The 22205-nt window shown below is 43.2% G+C and overlaps 1 protein-coding gene and 1 long non-coding RNA gene across 2 annotated transcripts in view; one reads left to right on the top strand and one right to left on the bottom strand.

Annotated features, from left to right (window-relative positions):
• CHST8 (carbohydrate sulfotransferase 8) overlaps nucleotides 1-22205 on the top strand; it is a 250365-nt gene that overhangs the window by 196926 nt on the left and 31234 nt on the right. The window lies entirely within an intron of this gene.
• LOC308592137 lies at nucleotides 11408-22205 on the bottom strand. Its single transcript, XR_014010389.1, has 4 exons — nucleotides 22182-22205; nucleotides 21991-22067; nucleotides 20377-20464; nucleotides 11408-11463 (listed from the first exon to the last, which is right to left on the bottom strand). It is a non-coding gene; the product is annotated as an uncharacterized lncRNA (long non-coding RNA).

Consider the following 22205-nt stretch of genomic DNA (forward strand, 5'->3'; position numbering starts at 1 on the left):
CACAAATGCTCCTCATCGTGCCACTTTTCCATAGCTATAACCATTCTCGAGGTAGCTTACTACATAAATGGATTTACGTAATTACAAAAATATGACAAAAGTAGTCATAGCCAACCAATAAAAACATATCGGAATGTACACAACAAAATTAAACAATCCCCATATAAGTCATAAAGTAAAGGTAAAGGGACCCCTGACCATTAGGTCCAGTCATGGCCGACTCTGGGGTTGCGGCGCTCATCTCGCTTTATTGGCTGAGGGAGCCGGCGTACAGCTTCCGGGTCATGTGGGCAGCATGACTAAGCCGCTTCTGGTGAACCAGAGCAGCGCACAGAAACACTGTTTACCTTCCTGCCGGAGCGGTACCTATTTATCTACTTGCACTTTGACGTGCTTTTGAACTGCTAGGTTGGCAGGAGCAGGGATCGAGCAACGGGAGCCCACCCTGTCGCAGGGATTCGAACCACCAACCTTCTGATCAGCAAGCCCTAGGCTCTGTGGTTTAACCCACAGCACCACCTGCGTCCCTTTATATAAGTTATAAGGAGGTTTAAAAACAGAGATTCAAAAAAGTAATATCAACAACAGCAAAATTAATATATCCAGAATTAAATCTTGACCACAACAAAAAATGCTAAACAACACTCCACGCGAAGAGACTGTAGGTAGGTATTGATGGACTTGCAGCAAAGATGGTCATCATCTTTGGCTTTTTGTAGCTGGAGTTAATCAATCAATTGTTTCACTGGTTATGTACATCTGCAGCAAATTCCCCCTTTCATTCTGAATCCCCAGCCTTATCCCCTGAAGGTGGGGAGCTTCACCCCAGAGCCATGGCACTAAGCAGATTTTGTAGGTTTTTACATTATTTCAGAAGTAATTGTTGGACAAAAGAAATATGTCAGTCTTCTGTCAGAAGTGTAACTTCTCTCAAACCACACTTCACTCTCATGAAAACCATTCCCTGTCTGAGAGCCCAAATGGATGGGTCCCTTCTTGCCTAATCATACTTTCCAGACAATATTCATGTTTTTAATCATGTTAACAATGACTCCTTTTTGCTCTCAATGGACTTTTAAAAGCTTTTATGCCAGTTTGCCTTTCAGTGTTACCATAGAAGAGTTATGCAGGGAGGGCATGGAAGTATGCAAACGTTGTCCATTTTTCTGAGTCATTACCGCTGCAGCAGAAGCCATTAGGAACGCCTGTGAAACTATTAAATAAGGTTTATATTTATCTCCTGCATCTAAAGGATTCTAGTGTATGTATTTGTTTATTGCTCAGCTACACTTTAAGGGCCAATGTTCCGGAAGATTCATTTTATATTCAGATCACTCACTGGGGCTCCTGCCATTTTCCATCAATTTCAGTGGCAATACCCCAGCAATTAGCATGGTACGATGGAGTCACGCATGTAATGTGAATGCTTTACCCCTTAATATATTCAGAGCAGTTAAAGATGAGGAAAAGGCTAGATTTCTTTTTTAAAAATTAAAATAAAAATTAACATAACCTTTTGGTGATATGAGGATCCAAGCCTGCTTTCTGTGGTGTGATCCCACCCTGTAGGATATTTCTTGCAACCACAGCAGCAGATTGTGTGGGTCTCACCTGTTCAGCTGACACTGGAAATGCCAGCACCAGGTGCAAAAAAACAAACTGCAGCAGGTCATTAAAGTCCACCAAAATGAGTTATCCAAGTCCCAAAATTGGTTCGGTTTTTGTTCCGAGCTAGAGGTGAACTTCTGAATCCCTCCCTACCACTTGCTACTTTCACCTTTGCCCAAATGTGACCCTCCAGACACCTCTATCCAGCCCACAGGACTCTCCTTTTGCCACATACACCAAGATCACACCCCTCACTAACCCTGCTGCAAATTTGTGCCCATCACTGTCTCCTGTTTAACTATGTGCTATGTGGCATATGTTTGGCTCCGAGTTCAACTCCAGGAAGTTTTGCTCATTAAGCTGACACCACTACAGGTATGTGATCTTGTGCACTGATTTCATTAAACAGTGACAAACAGACATTCATGCTAAGCACGGCCATCTGAAAAAAAAATGCATTAGTCTGTCCATGCTCACCATCCCACTATCTACTGAGCTGCTCAGATGATGATTTTCACTTTCACACCATTTTTTTATTGACTGAAGTACACTTTCTTGTGTGCAGGCAGAAACCTGGCCACATTAAAACCTCATGAGAGAGTTAGGAAAAATTAGTTTCTAATAGTATTCTTTGTCCTCATCTCAATTTCACATAAAAGCAGGCAACCTAAAATGAATGTTGTCAGGCTACACTCCCAAGGCAGCTCTTAAGCAGTATAGAGGTTGAAATGTGCTGGTGTGTATGTGTGCAAATTATTTTGCTCAGACTTTCTTCTACGTACTCAAGAAGTGATTCAGACTCCCCAAAAGGTCCATGCATCTATAAATGTTGCTTTCCATTTTATCCCTGCTTGAGGATGTAAGTTTTTAGCTGTTTAAACTCATCCTAAAGACCAATTGTTCCGCACCTACATATGAGCTCTATCTTTGAAGATATAATGTTCTCTCCAATAAGACCTCTCAATGCTTGACGTAACATTTGTTCATTTATTCTTAAACGAAATTCTGCAGGCTAGTTTGAACATGGCAGAGGTGGGGAGAAGGAAGGAGGGAAAGCATGCAGTATGGATATTTGGGTCCAAATTAAGAATGGGGAATAAATCTGATTCAACTTTCATTTAAATGGGAACTTACCTAATTCGCACGTTCCAAAAGAATACACAAACTGAAGCAGAGCCATACTTCTCTGAGTTTTGCAGCATAGGTTCTCCAGCCAAGTAGTGTGTACAAAAATGCAAATATTTGAGGAATATGTGCATATGTTGGTGTTTTTTTTAAAAAAAACTCATAAAAATGCATTATGTTATGGAAGGTGGGTTTGTAAAAAGATGTATATTGGGGGAAATTGCATGCAAACATGTATATTAATTTCCAGGAGATTTTTATTTTTTTTAGTCAAACTGATGCGGAAATGCAGAGTACAGGATTTAAGACTGGAAAAATGAGAAACTGAAATAAGACGGGTTTGCCCATCCCAAATCCAAATCTAGCATTGTCTTCTGGACTGAAGAGCCAAGAACTCACAAGAAATGGCCCTGTATTTGAGAGGCCTGTATGTAGCAAGGCCTCTTGACTGTAGCATCCTGTAGTCACCCCTGTGGCCCCTCCCACCACTGGCATGTCGCCCCTGGAAAGTTGTGCAATAGGGAATACTGAAAAAGGTCTCCCCCCCCCCCCCGCCCACTGCTGTATTGGATATGGATGAAATTCTTCTTATACGGCTGAGCTGGGTTTGGGAAATAGCCCTAGGCTGTGTGCCACTAGCCATTCCTTCCCTTGAGCCAAGCTGTTTAAGCTTAATTGGAATGAGTGGCACTCTTGCGGCATTTCTCTGCAGTAAACATTTAGGAACAGCCGAGTCGCCCCTTTCAGCTTGACTCATTCATTTCCATCGTGAACTTGATCACTGAACCCAAGTAGAAGTGTGAGGAGCGGAACCGGCTCTTTGCAGTCAGTAATTCCAAAGGTGATAGGATCCCTTCATCCTCCTGCCGGAGCAGGAGCTTGTAATGGGATTTGAGGCCTTTAATCTATCAGGTCAGTGGTTCAGATCCAAGGCAAGCCTGCAGTAACTGCCAGCCATTATCACCTGATAGCTGCTGCAGAATGTTATTTCAGTCTCTTCTGCAAGTACCTTCTGAGAGGAGGTGGGGGAGCTCTGCTGACCCACACACCCAACCCTCTCCTTGTGAAGAGAGACACCCTCAGTGGTTGATCACTCTTCCATCCACTTTGAAATCTCCCAGCATTGTTGCCTTTTTCTGGTCAAACTCACTTGGATTGTCTTTTCTAACTGCTGGTCTTAGACATGAAGGGAAGTTCTGCAAACACTGGACAGCTGGCAGCAATGTGCTTTGCCATGGAGAAAGCCTCTCCAGTAAAAAGGGTCTGAGGAAACAGATGGTGGGAAAGAACCTCCTCTTCCTGAGGCCCCAGAGAGGCCCTGACAGTCAGAGGCACAGTTGTGGCTTCTGTGAGTTGAAGGGTGTAAGAAGAGCCCTGCAGGATCAGGCCCGTGGTACATCTAGTCTAGCATTGTGTTCTCACAGTGGCCAAGCAGATGCCTGAATGGGAAGCCCAGAAACAGGGTCTGAGCATAACAGCACTCTCCACGCCTGTGGTTTCCAGCAACTGGTATTCAGAAGCATTTCTGCCTTCAACTGTGGAGGTAGAGCGAGGTCATCATGGCTAGTAGCCACTGATAGCCTCACCCTCCATGGGTTTATCTAACCCTCTTTTAAAGCCATCCAAGTTGGTGGCCATCATTGCCTCCTGTAGGAGTGAGTTCCTTGATTTAACTATGCACTGCCTGAAGAAGGACTTTCTTTAATCTGTCCTGAACCTTCTAACTTTCAGCTTCATTGGATGTGCCTGACCTCTAATGTTATGGGGGCGGGAGGGGTTTTTCTATCCACTTTCTCCATGCCGTGCATAATTTGTTGAATTTTGAACTCCCTTAAATCCAGTTGTGACTGGTGCCAATTGGGGTGGAAGGCAGGAAGACCAAGAACAGATTAAACCTTATGACTGCGTATGACATGAGTTTGCATCTGAATCACCTGTGATATTGCATAGGGTTGCAGGGTGCATCTCTACCCCTTCATCAGCACCACCACTTTAAACATCCTCAAGTAGGTGGCTGGTGTAATTGTGGCAACCTAGGATACATATTTGGTGGGGGCATTTTCTGTATTAGAGCAATGGGCTTTAAATTCTATTCCAGGAACCACTGGGTTCTTTGAGAACTCTGCAATGAAAATATCAGTAATGGTGGACATACTGTTGAAAGACAGCTGGTCTTCATTACTGATCATTCCTTATACAGTGGTACCTCGGGTTAAGTACTTAATTCGTTCTGGAAGTCCGTTCTTCACCTGAAACTGTTCTTAACCTGAGGTACCACTTTAGCTAATGGGGCCTCCTGCTGCCCCCGTACCGCCAAAGCACGATTTCTGTTCTCATCCTGAAGCAAAGTTCTTAACCTGAAGCACTATTTCTGGGTTAGCGGAGTCCATAACCTGAAGCGTATGTAACCTGAAGCGTATGTAACCTGAGGTACCACTGTAATGCATACAGAACCTGCACAGGAAGCAGCTGAGGCTAAATAGGCATAACTGTGACGCTTCTATGAACAGAGCATGTACATTCCAGAACTTTTCCCAGCATGCCCTGCAAGCTGCAGGGGTTCTGTAGCAGATACATCAATGTGGAAAGGGATCTCTGCAACTTAGAAAGTTTGAGAACCACCTTATTGTGTCATTTTGCCACAAGCAAAGATTGGGTTTGATAATTTGGGGTGCATACAAGCTTTTGTTGTGCCTTTGATCTTTTCATGATGGGGGTGTTGAGGGTAGGCAGCCATCACTCTTTCTTCTCTCATTTGTAATGTGTTGCTGAACAACAAATGATCGATTTGCCATTCTCTGCATAAACCATGTCCTCCACTAATTAAAGGCAAAGGTATCACTTGTGTTGTATTCAAGGTGAAGAATGCCAGTTATTTTATCTGAATGTGCAGCAAAGTCGAGTGATTATGGCAGCCCCACCACCATTTGCCCCCAGTCTGGAAGAGGAAGATTTCCAAACTGAAACCCCCTTGATGCCATATTGCAAATCAGAAGAAGTCCCAGGAATCTTTTGTTCAAGCAGAACCAAATAAGGAGCAATATCCAAAGTGGAGATAAATGCAAAGGTGATAAGGAATTAATGGCACATGAAAGCATGCCTCTTTGCTCTGTGACACGAGCCTTAAATCAAGGGCATCAGTCAGGCATATTGCTGGGGAAAAGAAGGCGGTGATATTTTGAAAGAGAGAAGCATCTAGGGAAGGAATCTGCAGTGGATTGGAGACATGGAGGATGATCATAGCTCAGAAAGCTACACATGACTAGATTGACTCATGACCCAGAAATGGAATGGGGAAACCTGACCTAGGTGGGTTATACCAGTGACACTGTCCCTTTAAAAGTGGCAGGAGGGTATTTTTTCTTTACTACTGATTGCCAGAAATGCAAATGGAAAAATAACTGTCCTGAATTTTATCTGTCCTGAATATTTTATCTGTCCTGAATCTTCCAATATTTAGTCTTCATTGGATGTTTACAGGTTTTCGTGTTATGGGAAGAAGAGAAAAAAAATTATCTACCCATTTTCTCCATGCCATGCATAATTTTATAAACTTCTATCATGTTACCTCTTACGTTTTCTCTCCCAGAAGTAAAAAGTATGGAGGCTTCCTGTAGCTTGGGGTGTGTGTGTGTGTGTGTGTGTGTGTGTGTGTGTGTGTGTGTGTTGAAAGAAGGGGTCTCAAATACCCTCAGAGTCTAAACAAAATATACAGGCACTTTTCTTCTCAATGTTTGGTGTTTTACTCCACCCATTCAGCCAAAAGGATTCCTGTGGGCCCCCCCCACCCCCATGATTTAGGCCAGGCATAGGCAAATTCCGGCCCTCCAGATGTTTGGGACTACAATTCCCATCATCCCTGACCACTGTTCCTGTTAGCTAGGGATTATGGGAATTGTAGTCCCAAACATCTGGAGGGCCGGCGTTTGTCTATGCCTGATTTAGGCATTTCTCTGGGTTACTTCTTCCAACTCAGCTCAGGTGGGTGGCTACCTGGGGAAATGCAGATGCAGATTGTCAGGCAAATTTCTTTTTAAAAAAAATAAATGATTAAATCACAAACTGATGCAGAAATAGGGAAAACTGAACGTTACATTGGAAAGCTGACAAGCAGAGAACAACTAAACTTGGCAGATTTGGCCATCCTTATCCACACTCCAAACTGAGTTCTGAAATGAAGTCACGGTTATCATTGCCATCTATGAGGAGCAAATATATTTCCTAAAAGGATGTATGTCATGTTCATTCTGGTTATTTCCTCAATGCTAGCTTGTCTGGCTCTGTGGAAATGGAAGGCAAAAACCAGGCCTTCCTGGTTAAGCCTCAGTGTAGCTCTGCAAACTACAGTGGTCCCAGAGGATAATACCGACCAGGCGCTGAAATTATTTTTAGTAACTTTAATACTTCCTTCTCTAGACACCTCCACAGGGTACAGCTGGGAAAAGAACAAAGTCAGTTCAGTCTCTTTTTGGATTCATTATTTCCATTTTCAAATAAGTATCTTGTTGCATTCTCCGGGGCAGCTGACAGCAAGAGCCAAAAGCTACAGCTTGAATTTCTCATAAGAGGGGAGATCAATAACCGGGCTGTGACTTAGACACGAGGCACGTAAGCAACCGCTGGATTTCAAGCTAGTATTTTTGGACAAATTCTATACACTCTTTGTGCAGAATGGATGAGCAGAGAGACCCATTCGCAGAATCTTAGAGTTGGAAGGGACACCAAGGGTCATCTAGTCCAACCCCGTGCAATGCAGGAATCACAGCTAAAGCATCCATGACAGACGGCCATCCAACCTCTGTTTAAAAACCTCCAAAGCAGGAGAGTCCACCACCTCTAGTGGGAGTCTGTTCCACTGTTGAACAGTTCTTACTGTCAGAAAGTTTTTCCGAATCCACCTAACAGTAACCTCGTTCAACCCACATTTTACCAGCTTCCTCACAAGAATATCATGGCGGACTTTGTCAAAAGCCTTACTGAAATCAAGATACACTATGTCCACATTTCCCTGATCCACCAAGTTTGTAATTCCATGAAGAAGGAAAAATCAGATTGGTCTGGCATGACTTAATTTTTGAGAAACCTATGCTGGGTTTTAGTAATCACAGCATCATTTGCTAAATGCTCACAGACCGACGGTTGAATTATCTATTCTAGGACCTTCCCTGGTATCGATGTCAAGCTCACCGGTCGGTAGTTACCTAGGTCTTCCTTTCCCCCTTTTTGAAGATGGGGGCACCTCCAGTCTGTAGGGACCTCACCTGTTCGCCAAGAATTCTCAAAGATAATAGACAAAGGCTCTGAAATTACATCCACAAGCTCCTTTAATACACTTGGATGCAGCTCATCAGGCCCTGGAGATTTGAATCCATTTAAAGTAGCTAGGTGTTCCCTTACTACCTCTTTTCCTATCTTAGTCTGCAGCTCCCACCTTACATCATTTATTCTGTTATCACCAAGTTGGGCATCACTTTCCTTTTGGGTGAAGACAGAGGCAAAGTACATGTTGAGTAGTTCCACCTTATTCCTGTCACCCAATAGCATTTCTGCTTGTTCCCCATACAGGGGAGCTACCACTTGCTTGCTCTTTCTCTTACTTTGGACATAGTCGAATAAACCTTTTTATTATTTTTGACCTCTCTTGCAAGCCTGAGCTCCTTCTGAGCTTTAGCCAGCCTAACTCCCCACCTGCAACTGTCAGCTATTTGTGTATATTCTTCCTTTGTGATTTCCCCTTTCTTTCCTTTCTTATACATGCCTTTAACTCTCAGTTCCTCTGTAACCTCTTTATGAAGCTACACCCATTTCCTCAGATGCCTCCCCCTTTTCTTTCTCGTTGGTATTGTCTGTGTTTGGGCCTTCAATATTTCTCCTTTTATAAACTCCCATCCTTCTTGGACTCCCTTCTCACTGAGTATTTCTGACCATGGGATCACATCCAGTAGCTACTTCAGCTTTTCGAAATTAGCCTTCTTAAAGTCCAGAGTTCATGTCCAACTGCACTCAGTTTTGCATGTCAAGGCCCCCAAGCCACCCCCAGGAGAATAAAGGCACAAGGACACAGAAATTTAGGTTAAATGTTAATGGGCAAAATTTAGGCCACAACTTTATTGGTTACAGAATGTGAGTGGTATTGGCTTAGGCATTGGCATCAATAGACTATATCTGACTCCTGCCCGCCTTGCAGGAAGTCTGGTAAGGGTAAACCTCCAGTAGGGGGAGCCCCGCCGATGTGGATTGACTTGAACATCCCCTGGGTTCCCGATGGGGTCGCAGCAAGGCCCTAGCCCCTCCCCGGGCTTCAGACAAGGTCCACACCCCTGGATTCCTTTAGCAGAATACCCTTAAGTATGGAGGGGCAGGTGATGGCCTCCCCTCCCCTCCCCTCCCCGACACATTGCTATTCCAATGCCTAACCACCAAACCTTACAAAGTTGTGGTGATTGCTACGAGGTAGGCAAAAACCAAGTGGCTGGTGCCAATTTGCCAAGTGGAAAAAGTCCTACCAGGCCCCTCAATGGCGACCAACCAAAGTCCATAGCAAGACCAATGGTGCAACCTGGAAAAAAGGGAGGGAAGGCAGGAGATCCGTGGCGTGAGGCTAAAAGAGGAAGCCTCAGAGTTGTGCTGAGGCTTAAATTGTCCCCGGCCACGCCCCCCAGGCAAGCTGGTTGGCTACCTGGCATCCTGACGTGACCAGGGTCTCCCCCAGCGTGACGCGGGACACCGTCCCACCCTCGACGCTGAGGGGAGTCGCTAGGGGGCCAGACCACAACCCAGCCCCACCAGAAAGTGGGCCTGATTTCCCTTGCCTCTGTATCTTGAAACCCAGGAGAACATGATTACTTCCTCCCAAGTTTCTGAGTGCTTCCACTTCATCATTCGTTTGCTGCTTTTCCAATGAATTGTACCCAAAGAGACTCTCAATATGTCAAATAAGCAACAATATAAACATTAGAATTCAAAATATCTCTTTGGAACAATTGCAAATAATCGTAACTTCAAGAGGCAAAATACATCATTGGAAAGGTTAAATCATTGTATATAAAATGGGGCAGATAAACTAACCCAAGATAACAGCTTAAGACTTAACAGGATAGAGAGCAAAGCCTGGTGCAGAAATACAGTGGTATTTTGTGGGGCCAGTGGGGTGAGATCCTTTAACAGGGTGCTGCCATGGAAATGGACAGTGCTGGTCCTACCATTAGGCAGAATGAGGCAGATGCCAGAGGGAGGTGGCAGCAACCAGCCCAGCCATTCTTCTCTATCAGAGATCAGAGTCCTGTTGTGTCCCACCTAAACTAGCTTGCATCCCTCAGGTGCACTAGAGGGTGCTATGCCATTGCCATTCTTGACGTGAGATGCACCTTCCCATCCTGTCAGCCTCTGTACCTGGAATGTGAGCCTAGCAAATTTACAACCCCAGTTCCAATGCATGGGAAAGGAAGCGCAGCTATCCTTTCAAATTTGCACTTCTCCGAGTGTTGTGTTGCAAAGCAGGTGTACAAAAAAGGTTTTTAACAGAAGAAAGAATGCATGGAAATGCTTGTATTAGTGAAAATAATGTGCAAAGGGGGTAATATTAGGGGAAACTTCATAGAAAAAGTGTTCCCATTGGGTGAAATACACACAAAGTTCTATACAGATTTTCATGTGGACTAGATTTTAAAAGTTAACTGATGTGCAGATGGGGTGAACCGAAGAGAAGACTGGAAAAATGAGGAACTGAGAACACCAAAATGGACAGAAACCTCCTTCCCTGGCTACCACATCTTACCCCAGGCATGGGTCCTTTAAATCTCCAGCTGAAACAAGGGTGATGGGCAGACATGGTCCTCTGTGGCCTTTCCATATAGGTCCCTCTTCATCTGTTGTTTCAAACAGGCTTCCAGGTGTGTTGCATGTGAGGCAGGCGGATGGAAGCATCATGCACACACCAAAATCGCCAAATGGGGAAAAGGGGGTGCAATGAAAGAACACTTTCCATGCAACTTGTTATAAGGCTTAAAGCATCCACCTTTCCTCAGGAAAAAAGTCTGGGGGAAATTCTTACTCTCTTTGGTGCACCAAACCATCTCTCTCTCTCTCTCTCTCTCTCTCTCTCTCTCTCTCTCTCTCTCTCTCTCTCTCTCTCTCTTCCCACCTGCTATTGGGAGCATGGAAGCAGCATTCAAGTACTGAAGTGCCATCTCTGAGGTGCCGTTTTCCTTTCCCTGTTAATTGCAGGCAGCAGAGGCTTGTGCCGTAGTTTGAAATTAAAAAGAAGGTCATGACATTCTAGGGGGCTTTTTGCCATTTATGAAACTGTCACAGGCCTTTCAAAAGTCAGATACTTGAGTCACTAGGGGGGAAGAAAGCAAAATGTGTATGGGGCTTCTGGGGGAAATTGCCTTAATTTTTTTTTTCCATGGTGGAAGTCTTTTATGGCACACTTTGAGACAGCCGAACGGTGCCCACAAACTTCAGTAATTGATCCATATAGTCCGGGCTCTCTGACGACTTGCACAGTGTGCAATGCATAGAAAGCAGCTTCCTTGCCTGTGATTACGTTGCTGCCTCCATGCAGAAATCATGTAATGAGGAATCCATGCTGTGAACATCCAACTCTTTCATTGATGGGGATGGCTCTGTCACTTTTTTAAAAAAGTGACAAATTTGCAGAGAGAGTGTCAAAGCATCCCCCAGCCACAATGCCTGGCAGTTGTCCATGTTGCTATTTGTTAGCAAGCTCTGTGTGGATAAATGGCAGCGGAATGAGTTAAAGCTGCATTTTCTTCCGTAAGGGTAATGAAGCAAATCATATTTGGAAGGAGGAGGGGGAAAGCAAACTCAAGTTCAAGTGCTTAGGTAAAAATATAGATGGGAAAGAAAATCAAATCTGTTTGCATTCACTCACTTTGAAAAACAATGTGCAAACTGAAACACAGCCACCCTTAAAAATGTGCACATCTCCACATTTTGCAATGCAGTTATACAGCTAAGTAACGTGTACATGAGCGAACATACAAAGGAAACTGTGCATTAAAATGCATATGTTAGTAAAAATAGCATGCAAATAATAGCATGTTGGGCAAAAATTGCATAGATAGATAGATAGACAGATGATGATGATGATTATTAATAATAATAATAATGCCCCGCCCATCTGGCTGGCTTTCCCCAGCCACTCTGGGTGGCTTCCAACAGAATATTGAAATACAATAGTCTATTAACCATTAAAAGCTTCCCTAAACAGGGCTGCCTTCAGATGTCTTCTAAAAGTCTGGTAGTTGTTTTTCTCTTTGGCATCTGATGGGAGGGCGTTCCACAGGGCGGGTGCCACTACCGAGAAGGCCCTCTGCCTGATTCCCTGTAACCTCACTTCTCGCAGCGAGGGAACCGCCAGAAGGCCCTCCGCAGATGATAGATATATAAAAACATTCATACTAAATTGCTGATTAATTTTCATGAGGACTTTTAAAAATGAAAAATCATAAACTGGTGTGCAAATGTGGAGAACCGAATACTGGAAAAAATAAAATCGACAGTTTTGCCCATTCCTATTTAGTTACAAGTTCTTCTTATGCTCATCTAAACTGGAAAAGTTCAAGGACAGGCGACTTCCCAAATGGCTGGTCTCTCGGTTCCAGTGATTTATTGGCCCTGCATCCCTTTCCTTCCCTCCTCTGCCACAGACTGATGGAACGGTTACAGTGAGGAAGAGCATCCTGGCACCCCCCAAGGAACTGTTATGACATCGCCTTCTGGGCCAGGGATTGTTTAGAACAGAGAAGGTGGCTATTCAAGGATCTTAAAATGTTACGGCTGTTTGAACAGAGAAAGCACACTTTAATACGGGCCAAAGGTTTATTTTCACCAATGCATGCATTTCCTGACTTTTAAGCAGAACCAGCCTGTTCTTCAAACTATCCCAGACCTGACCTGGCTATCAAACTTTTGGAGGCCCACCCTGAATCCTGATTCGTATGCTTTTCACCTCTATATATTTGGGGATTGGGGTGCTTTGGGATTTTTTTGTTTTCTTTCAGACATCCGCAATAGCCATTGTAGCCATCCATTCCTTGAAAATGAAGTGTGTTTGTGTGTGCGTTTCAACTGTTGTTTTTTGTTGTTTGTTTTGTTTTGTTTTGTTTTGTTTTTTGCCCTCTCTTTTCACACCCACAGGAACAGAAATAACAAATCAATCACCCCAAGTAATTCCAGAATATGAACAGGAAACAAGCACAAAATTCAGACAAACATTTTGACCTTTGCTGTTGGAAGCCCATTTTCTCCATTTATGCCCAACTGCTCACTTAGCACACCCACTTTGCTTCTATCCTGCTTTTCTTTAAATATGTGTAGTGAATATTTGGGGGAGAAGGATCTGAACATTGGCTGGTCCTAAATACAACATCTAAAAAGCTGACATACACACACACACACACAGAGAGAGAGAGAGTATATATATCCTCTTTCAAGGCCCGCCCCCCAGGTTAATACGCTGTTTGCTTATAACAGCAAGTCACAGCAATAAGTTTGTTTTTTTTAATAATTTTTATTGGTTTTTCACCTTTTATAAAAACATAACACACACAGAAAGGACAAGACAATAACATGTATAATTTCAGAAAATCCTACTTTCTTAACCTTGTTCCTTGACTTCCCCCCACCCCCCTTCATGCATCCCAATTCCCATAATTGTGTCAGCAAATTAAAATTTCTACTCTTAACCATCTTAATATTACCTCTTTTATAAAAAAAAAATATAAGTTTTTTCTAAGTTGGACTCAAATTCCCTTCCATCGATTTCCCATTTTGTCTTAGATAAAAGTCGTATTAACTAAACCCAAAAGTCCTGAGTGTTTTTAAAGTTCTATTCTTCCCTCCCTCCCATCCCCGGTTTTCGTCCCTTCCCCAATACATGTCCAAATAACAGTTCTTAGCCTGGATTCCTCACGTCCGAGGCTTTCAAGTCTCTTTCAGTCCCTCTCCGCCGGTCTTGTTGGTAGTCCTTTATGCTGGTCGTCGAATCTCGAAGGAGTTCTGTCCCCATCAAACCAGGTTCTCTTCCCACAAGGACATTTGAAAACAACTGCTGCAAAAGTTCCGCAGGCCATGCATCTTCAGAGTCAGAGTGGAGGCCCCAATCATATTTCTTCTTTATTTTGAGTTCCTGTATTCCATATACTCCCGGGGCCTCCTCCTTCGTCTTTTGCATCTTTCGCAGATTTGTAGTCAATGTAATCCAAAAGTCTCCTTGCTTATATTCCACTGGTGTAAGCTTCTGGTTGGTACTTTCCATCTTTGCTTTCTCTTTTCCTTGTTTAGTCTCCTCCACTTCTTGAGTTATCATTTCCGATTCAGCTGCAGATTCTTTCTCATTCAGGTCCTCAATACATTCAGCAGAGCTGCTTGTTCCAGAGGTCAAGGTCATGAGTTGTTTATTCATAGCCAGACTCTGCTCTTGTAAGATTCCCACCAAATGAAACATTCTTTCAATTTCCACTAGTAACTTTCCATCCACAGCCATTGTAATGTCACAGAGTTCCCCCTAGAGGGAATCTGGTTACTTAATAATCTTTCTCCAATAATCCTCTGACTTGTTGTTGTTACTTTGTTTCCAACAATTTTAGTTCAATTATAACTGATTTTAATCCAGAGGGATCTTAGATGACAATTTTTCAACTTTAAACTGTCCGTTTGACAGCTTTGACAGCTGTCAAACTCCGTATTCCTCTTCCACAAGCTCAAACACAGGACGCTCCTGGGCCCGGGAGGGGGGGTTGTATACAACAGAAAAGAAGCTTCTAAAATTCCACTCTTTCACTCCAGCTCAAAATTTCTTTTTGCCAAATCTTGGAAGTTAATGTCTTTTTTAACTCACCCCACAAAGGGTAGGCTCTCCAGCTTAGTTCTTCTATTGTTGCTTTAGATCGTCTGCAAGAGGGGGGGTGCGGACTTCCTTTTAGCACACACCCCGGTCGTCTCAGATTCACAGGAAAATATTCTTAAAGTCCAATTCCATCTTACTCACGGGTTATTCTTTTTCAGTCCGAATTTCAAGGAAGGAAGTCAGCGCTCTCCAGTCATGGCTCGTGGCTCCGCTCAACCGAGGTAGCGATCGACTCTCAGCACCACGCCACCCTCCGTACCCTCTCCGCAGCCTTTAAAAAGGCTCTTCGTGGGTCGGGGCGCTTAAGGCGCCCACCGAGTCTTCCAGTCCGCAGGCTTCAGCGCCTGCGGTTTCTAAGGGTCGCCGCGTCGCCGGCGCGGCAAGACCCGTCCTCAGTTGAGCCGATTCCCTCCGCAGCTCGGAGGGAATCCGCCATTTCCAGATCGCACCAACCCGGAAGTCCCACAGCAATAAGTTTTACTTACTAACTAACTTTGAAAGATTATTCGTGGCTGTGCTTTCACAAAAAGGATTATTATCAAAAATTTACAGGATATTGACGGAGTTGCAGGGTATTGATCTTCTGTAGACATCAAATGGGAAAATAATTCTAGGCATGAACCTCTAATGTATGGTGGTTGCATATCTGTATTGATGGGTTTCATTATTCTATTGAAACCAGTTCTGGAGAAAATTCCTCAAAGCTGTTATATATGTGGTATCATACACCATTAAGAATTCAGTTCATATCAGTCAGTTCATAATGACAGATCTGTAATTCTATCAAGGCAGACTTGAAGCTTATCCAATGGTCACATGAAGACAATACAATGGTACCTCAGGTTAAGTACTTAATTCGTTCCGGAGGTCAGTACTTAACCTGAAACTGTTCTTAACCTGAAGCACCACTTTAGCTAATGGGGCCTCCTGCTGCCGCCGCGCCGCCAGAGCACAATTTCTGTTCTCATCCTGAAGCAAAGTTCTTAACCTGAAGCACTATTTCTGGGTTAGTGGAGTCTGTAACCTGAAGTGTGTGTAACCTGAAGCATATGTAACCCGAGGTACCACTGTAGGTTGGATCCAGGCTAGGAGAATTACACACGGCTCCTACTAGAATCAGTGAAACTTATTTAGTCATGATTAACCACATTTATTTCAGTGGCACCTGGGGACAAACTTGGTCTGGACCTGATTCACTGAGAAATTCTGGAGAGAGATAGCTGTAAGTACAAAACAGAGACTGGTCCATTATATGCCAGCTCCAAGGGTCTTTTGGCAGTTTCCTCACTGTGAGAAGTGAAGCTACAGGGAACTAGGCAGAGGGCCTTCTCGGTAGTGGCACCTGCCCTGTGGAATGCCCTCCCATCAGATGTCAAAGAAATAAACAACTACCTGACATTTAGAAGACATCTGAAGGCAGGCCTGTTTAGGGAAGTTTTTAATGTTTGACGTTTTATCGCTTTTTTATTATTATTAATATTCTGTTGGGAGCCACCCAGAGTGTCTGGGAAAACCCAGCCAGATGGGCAGGATATAAATAATTATTATTATTATTATTATTATTATTATTATTACCAAGTTCTGGGGCAGGGTGCCACTAAAGATACCATTACCTGGAGATGGAGGTGGTTGCCCCCCATGTCCTGCTTGTGGGCTATCAGAGAAAACTGATTGGGCATTGTGATTGGCCAGAGATTGGCTGGCCATCTGTCAATAATTCTTTAGCTGGGATTCCTGCATTTCAGCAGCTGGACTACATGACCCTTTGGTTCCCTTCCAACTCTACAATTGTTTGAACATCACTGGGATACTAACAGTATTTATTTTAAGTCCCCAGCCCACTCCCCCACCCTAACCCTCGAATCATTGCTAAATATTGCTGGCATATTAAGAAAATATAATTGCAATTTGATCATTCTGCAACTCCATATGCCTCCTAACTAAATTTGCTATGCTTGATTAGCTTTTTTAAAAAGGGGGGGAGCTACATTTTAGAACAGATTGTGTTCACTGTATACTGAAGAATTCAATATAACTTAAAAAGAAAAAAGAAAAAAGAAAGAAATCCAACTACATTAATCCTTTACAGCAAAAACAATCACCCCTCGTTGCCTGATTCGCGTGGGTTATGGGCAAGACGAGGTGTGATTGTTTTCCACAAGGGAAATCCTAGAACTCAGCTAGGATCTAATTTCCCTGCAAGGCAGCATTAAGCAGCTCTCATTTTCCTTGGAGAACTTTCACCAACATCCAGCTTATTTTCTTTGGGAAGGAAGATGCTTTGAGAGTTGATGCTATTATAGTCTCAGAAATAGTGTGTGCAATTAAGCAAGTACCACTTAAATCCTAGGCTGGGCGAAAAGCCAGCTTCTGGGCTTTAATCATCCCGAGCACACCTGCAGCACATAATAATGAGATGTAAAGTCACCCCAAACAATAAACAGGAAGTTTAGGAAATGGGGACTGAGGTAGATGGGGAGCCGCTTGTCTGGAAGCAATTATTTTACGACAGCACAGAAACGATATCCGGAGCACTTTGTATTGCAATGAGATGTAGCCCTGGGTTGTGGGATTAAAGCTGTCATTTTCTAAAATGGCACCTTGCCTGTAGACTGGAGTATCCATCTGCAATAACTGTCCATCTTCTAGCTGCACCCAATTAAAAGCTGTTCTTAATGCAAATGTGAGCCCCAGGTTCACGGTATCTGCATATTACAGCAACTCCCCCAAACCGCTTCGTAACCAAATGCCACCAGTTTGTAGAGAACATTCCAAAATTCTCCGCATACAGATCTCTTCCTAGATTTTGGAGTTGTGAATTGCAAATAAGGCTTGGCCAATTAGGAATTTTCCGCTGTTATTATTTCAACAGATCTCAATATTGAATTTGAAATTTTGCACTGAAAACCAGGTGAAAACAGGGGCTGTGACAGTGCTTTTTTTCCTGGGGGAATACAGAGGTACGCATACCCCTAAACATTTTGTGAATCTTTGTACTTTTTTATATATAAATATTTATTAGAAGTTTTCCATTATCAAAAACCAAAAAAAGAAAAGACAAAAAGAAAAATTAAAAACACATACAATTTGAAATCCTTATTTTCTATTAACATCTTTCCCTGACTTCCCCACACATCCCCTTCTTATATTCCCATTTAGATTATAAATTCAACAAGTTCTTATCCCCAATTTTTAACCTTTTCACTATATCTATACTGATACAGAAAATACAATAGTTAACCTTTTCATATTTGATTCATTTTTGACAAAAAAACCAATTTTACCTTATATGCCTCAAGATTTATACCTCAGAACTCATTCTTAAATCCTTTTTTTCTAAAGTCGACCCAAATTCCTTTCCACGAATTCCCCACTTTTCATACTAATATCAAAACAAATTAAAGAAAAAGACAGATTATATTTATACACCCTTTGGATCCCCAAACCCCACCCCATCCCCTTTCCCGATTTCGATCCCCAACAAATGTCCAACAGTCTTAGTCTGCTATCAGCCTGGAGATCTCACATCCGAGGCCCTTAATTGTCTCTCAGTTCCTCTCTGCCGGATTTTTTGATAATAATAATAATAATAATAATAATAATAATAATAATAATAATAATAATAATAATTTATTTATACCCCGCCCATCTGTCTGGGCCTCCCCAGCCACTCTGGGCGGCTTCCATAAAAACCAAAAATACAGTAAAATATCACATGTTAAAAACTTCCCTGAACAGGGCTGCCTTAAGATGTCTTCTGAATGTCAGGTAGTTGTTTATCGCTTTGACATCTGCTGGAAGGGCGTTCCACAGGGCGGGCGCCACTACCGAGAAGGCCCTCTGCCTGGTTCCCTGTAGCTTTGCTTCTCGCAATCAGGGAACCGCCAGAAGGCCCTCGGCGCTGGACCTCAGCATCCGGGCAGAATGATGGGGGTGGGGACGCTCCTTCAGGTATACTGGACCGAGGCCGTTTAGGGCTTTAAAGGTCAGCACCTTGATAGTCCTTAATATTAAACACCAGATCTCGGAGATGCTCTAATCCAATAAGGACAATGGTTCCTCCAGCCAGACTGCCAGACTTAAAAGTGGAGCCCAAATCTTGTTTCTTACTCCTTTCAAATCCAAATGTCTCCAAAGCTCCAGCTTTCACCTTGATCAAATTTACAGTCCTTGAATCTTCAGATCTCCACATATAGAGATCTTTCCATTCTTCAGCCTCCAATTTGGACCAAATTTCCATCATCCAATTCTTATTTTCCTTTGTAGCCATCATGTCAGGACTCTGGCTCTCCTTTGTCGTCTGCAACACCACATCTCCTCCTTCCCTTTCCTCAGAAGCAACATATGTCTCTTTCTCCACACTCTCAGAGTTAACTTTCTCCTCTTCTCCAGCTGCATGAACTTCCTGGATCAAATCCTTATCAAATTCAATGCACTTGTTTACTGTTAAGTCCAAGGTTGCAACATTAGTAGCCAAAACATCAATTTGGCCTTGTAACTTTCCCAAGAGAAAGAAAATTCTGTCCAGTTTAGCTTGAGTTTTCACTCCTTCAGCCATTCTTGTAATATCCCAAAACCCCCTCTAGAGGGATTTTGGTTACTTAGTATTCCATCCAGTTCAAATCCAAAAATCAAGTTAGTTTGTATCGGTTCTTCCTTATTTTCAACAAGATGTAACCAAATTGTAACAAATATATCCAGCAGGGACAGAAAACAAAGATTGCTTTTTCCGTCTTGACAGCTAGTTTGACAGCTGTCAAGCTCTTCAATATCTCTCCAACAGGCTTTCTCGCGGATCACTCCCGGGTCCGGGGGGGGGGGTGACACTTCAGCTCCAAAAATTAACTCTTATCCTCCAATAGAGATTACTTAAAATGCCAAATCGTGGAATTAATATCTTTTGCCCAACAAGAGGGGAAAATTCCTCTCGACCTTAGTTAGTTAGTCCTTGCTTTAGATTATTTATAAGACGGGGAGACTGACTTCGTTTACGCCTTCCCCGATCGTGCCTAATTCAACAACAAAAATTCTTTAAATGTCCAATTTCCGTATTACTCACGGGTTGCTGCTTTAGAGTCCAATTGTTCACAAGAAGAAGTCAGCGCTCTCCGACCATGGCATGCGGCTTCACTCCGTAGGAGAAGCAGTCGACTCACAGCACCGCGCCATTCACCCCGTCCCCCATTCCGAAGCCTTTAAAAAGGCTCCTTCACAGGTCGGGGGGCGCAAATGGTGCCCGCCGAGTCACCAGGTTCACAGGCTTCCCCGCCTGTGATTTTTAAGGGTCCCTGCGTCGCCGCACCGGCAAGACCCGATCCTACGGAGCCGATTCCCTCCGGAGCTCAGAGGGAATCCGCCATTAATCGGTCGCGCTAACCCGGAAGTCGTGAATCTTTGTACTTTTGTCCATTTACTGTATTTATTTTTCCCGATTTGAACTATAAAATGGTGATTTTCTTGAGTCAAAATGAGAGTATCCCTAAACATTTTTTTAGAAGAAAAAAAAAGCACTGGGCTGTGGTAAATTGTGAATTGACAGACTTTTGGACCCATTTCTTTTTGTTAAGGGCCTTTCCTTGTACCTAATTACTGGGATTCATGTTTCACAGGTCTAATTTATGTGGTCTCAGAAAGACCACAAAGAAATGAAGCAAATTGAATTAAAGCTAAACTCTTGCTGCTGTAAGGCTTGCAACCTCCTCTGTTTAATATCTTCCTCCCGCAAAAGGTTAAGAATTATTTCTTCCGTAATTTAAGCATCAGTTTACCTTAAAAATGGAGCCTCATCTTGGGGAGTCGTCTGCAATTTCCAGCCAGAGTTCACCCGCACATGGGGGATACAATTGATCTGCTCAGCTGTAAGAGAAAGTGGAGTCAATAAACCCTACAGGAGACCATTTCAGTGGCCAGCAGGACAGGGCTCCTATGACTTTGGCTCCAGAATACTTTAGCAACTGAAATCCATCAAAAAAACACAAAGGGTTGGGCAAGAAATAGGATTGAGTGAGACAGAGGATGCCAGCAGGTTATGTAAAAAGGTAAAGGGACCCCTGACAGTTAGGTCCAGTCATGACCGACTCTGGGGTTGCAGCACTTATCTCGCTTTATTGGCCGAGGGAGCCGGCGTACAGCTTCCGGGTCATGTGGCCAGCATGACTAAGCCGCTTCTGGCGAACCAGAGCAGCGCACGGAAACACCGTTTACCTTCCCGCCAGAGCAGTACCTATTTATCTACTTGCACTTTGACGTGCTTTCGAACTGCTAGGTTGGCAGGAGCAGGGACCGATCAATGGGAGCTCACCCCATCACGGGGATTCGAACCACTGACCTTCTGATTGGCAAGTCCTAGGCTCTGTGGTTTAACCCACAGTGCCACCTGCATCATAAAATGGTTGCAATGCATTGTGGGTGTTCTGAAGCTTCAGTGGGGGACTTGGTGAAAACCACTCCATCTTCTTGTGTTCCAGATCTGCCAAATCCAAACTTTGAACTTTGGACAAAAATGATTGTTAAATGTGTTTTCTGTGGGACATGCAAAATGAAGTAATTATTCAAGCAGTGCATAGTTAAATTATAGAACTCACTCCTCCAGGAGGCACCAATGACCATCAACTTGGATGGCTTTAAAAGCAGATCAGACAATGGCCATGATCTGCCTCCACTGTCAGAGGTAGTCTATCTCTGAGTACCAACCCTGTCAGCAACTGGAGGAGAGAGCATTCATACTCAAATCATGCTTGAGAGTTTCCCTGTGGCATCTGGGTGGCCAGTGCAAGATGCTGGACAAGATGGGTCACTGGCCTGCTTCGGCAAGATGTTCTTACGTTCTTATGTTCCCCAATATCCCAATTGCATGGGAAGCAAATCTCCAAACTATGTGAAAAAGGCTGATTATTCAGCTCCTCCTTGGCAACACTCAAATTTCTGCCTTTAATTGTAGTTTGAATGTTTCCTTTTCTTTTAAATGACAAAGAGAGGTAGCAAACATGTCATAACAATCTTAGCATTAAGAATAAACGACGACGGGTGGAGGGGGACAAAGACACATTTTCAATGATTTATTATTAAATTCTTCACTAAAAAACCAGTAAGTTGAATTTTCCTATTAACGCAATTGAGAATGTAATGAGCTTCTTAATTTATGACTTCAGTAAGTTTCTCTGATTTGAATTATAAAACTATCATGCATGCAACATTCTAATTGCCCGAGTGTGTCTGAAGATGACAGTTTGTTTGGTTTTCATTCCGGCATCTAATCTAAATAAATTAACAAATAGCAGACAGTCTCTGCCGCAAGTCATTGTGATATGTGAATAAATGGGTTTGCTTTTTTTTTTTAATGGATAGATTCTAAGTTTTTAAAATAAGAATAGTAAACGTACCTCTTTCTTAGACCTCAGAGAGTTGTTTTTCTTCATCGATGACAGCCTTGGCATTGTTTTTAGCCACAGGGGTATCCCTAAATCAAAATAGATGAGGAGCATTTTGCAGGAGGTTTCACCCCAAACGGCAGAAGTTGTCCTTCTGCACCCCACTTCAGAAGACCTTAAACAGAACGCAAAAGGAAGCTCACCTGATCCAACGTCCTGTTCTCACC

Source organism: Podarcis bocagei (assembly GCF_964188305.1).
Source record: "Podarcis bocagei genome assembly, chromosome: 7".
Taxonomy (NCBI): Eukaryota; Metazoa; Chordata; class Lepidosauria; order Squamata; family Lacertidae; genus Podarcis; species Podarcis bocagei.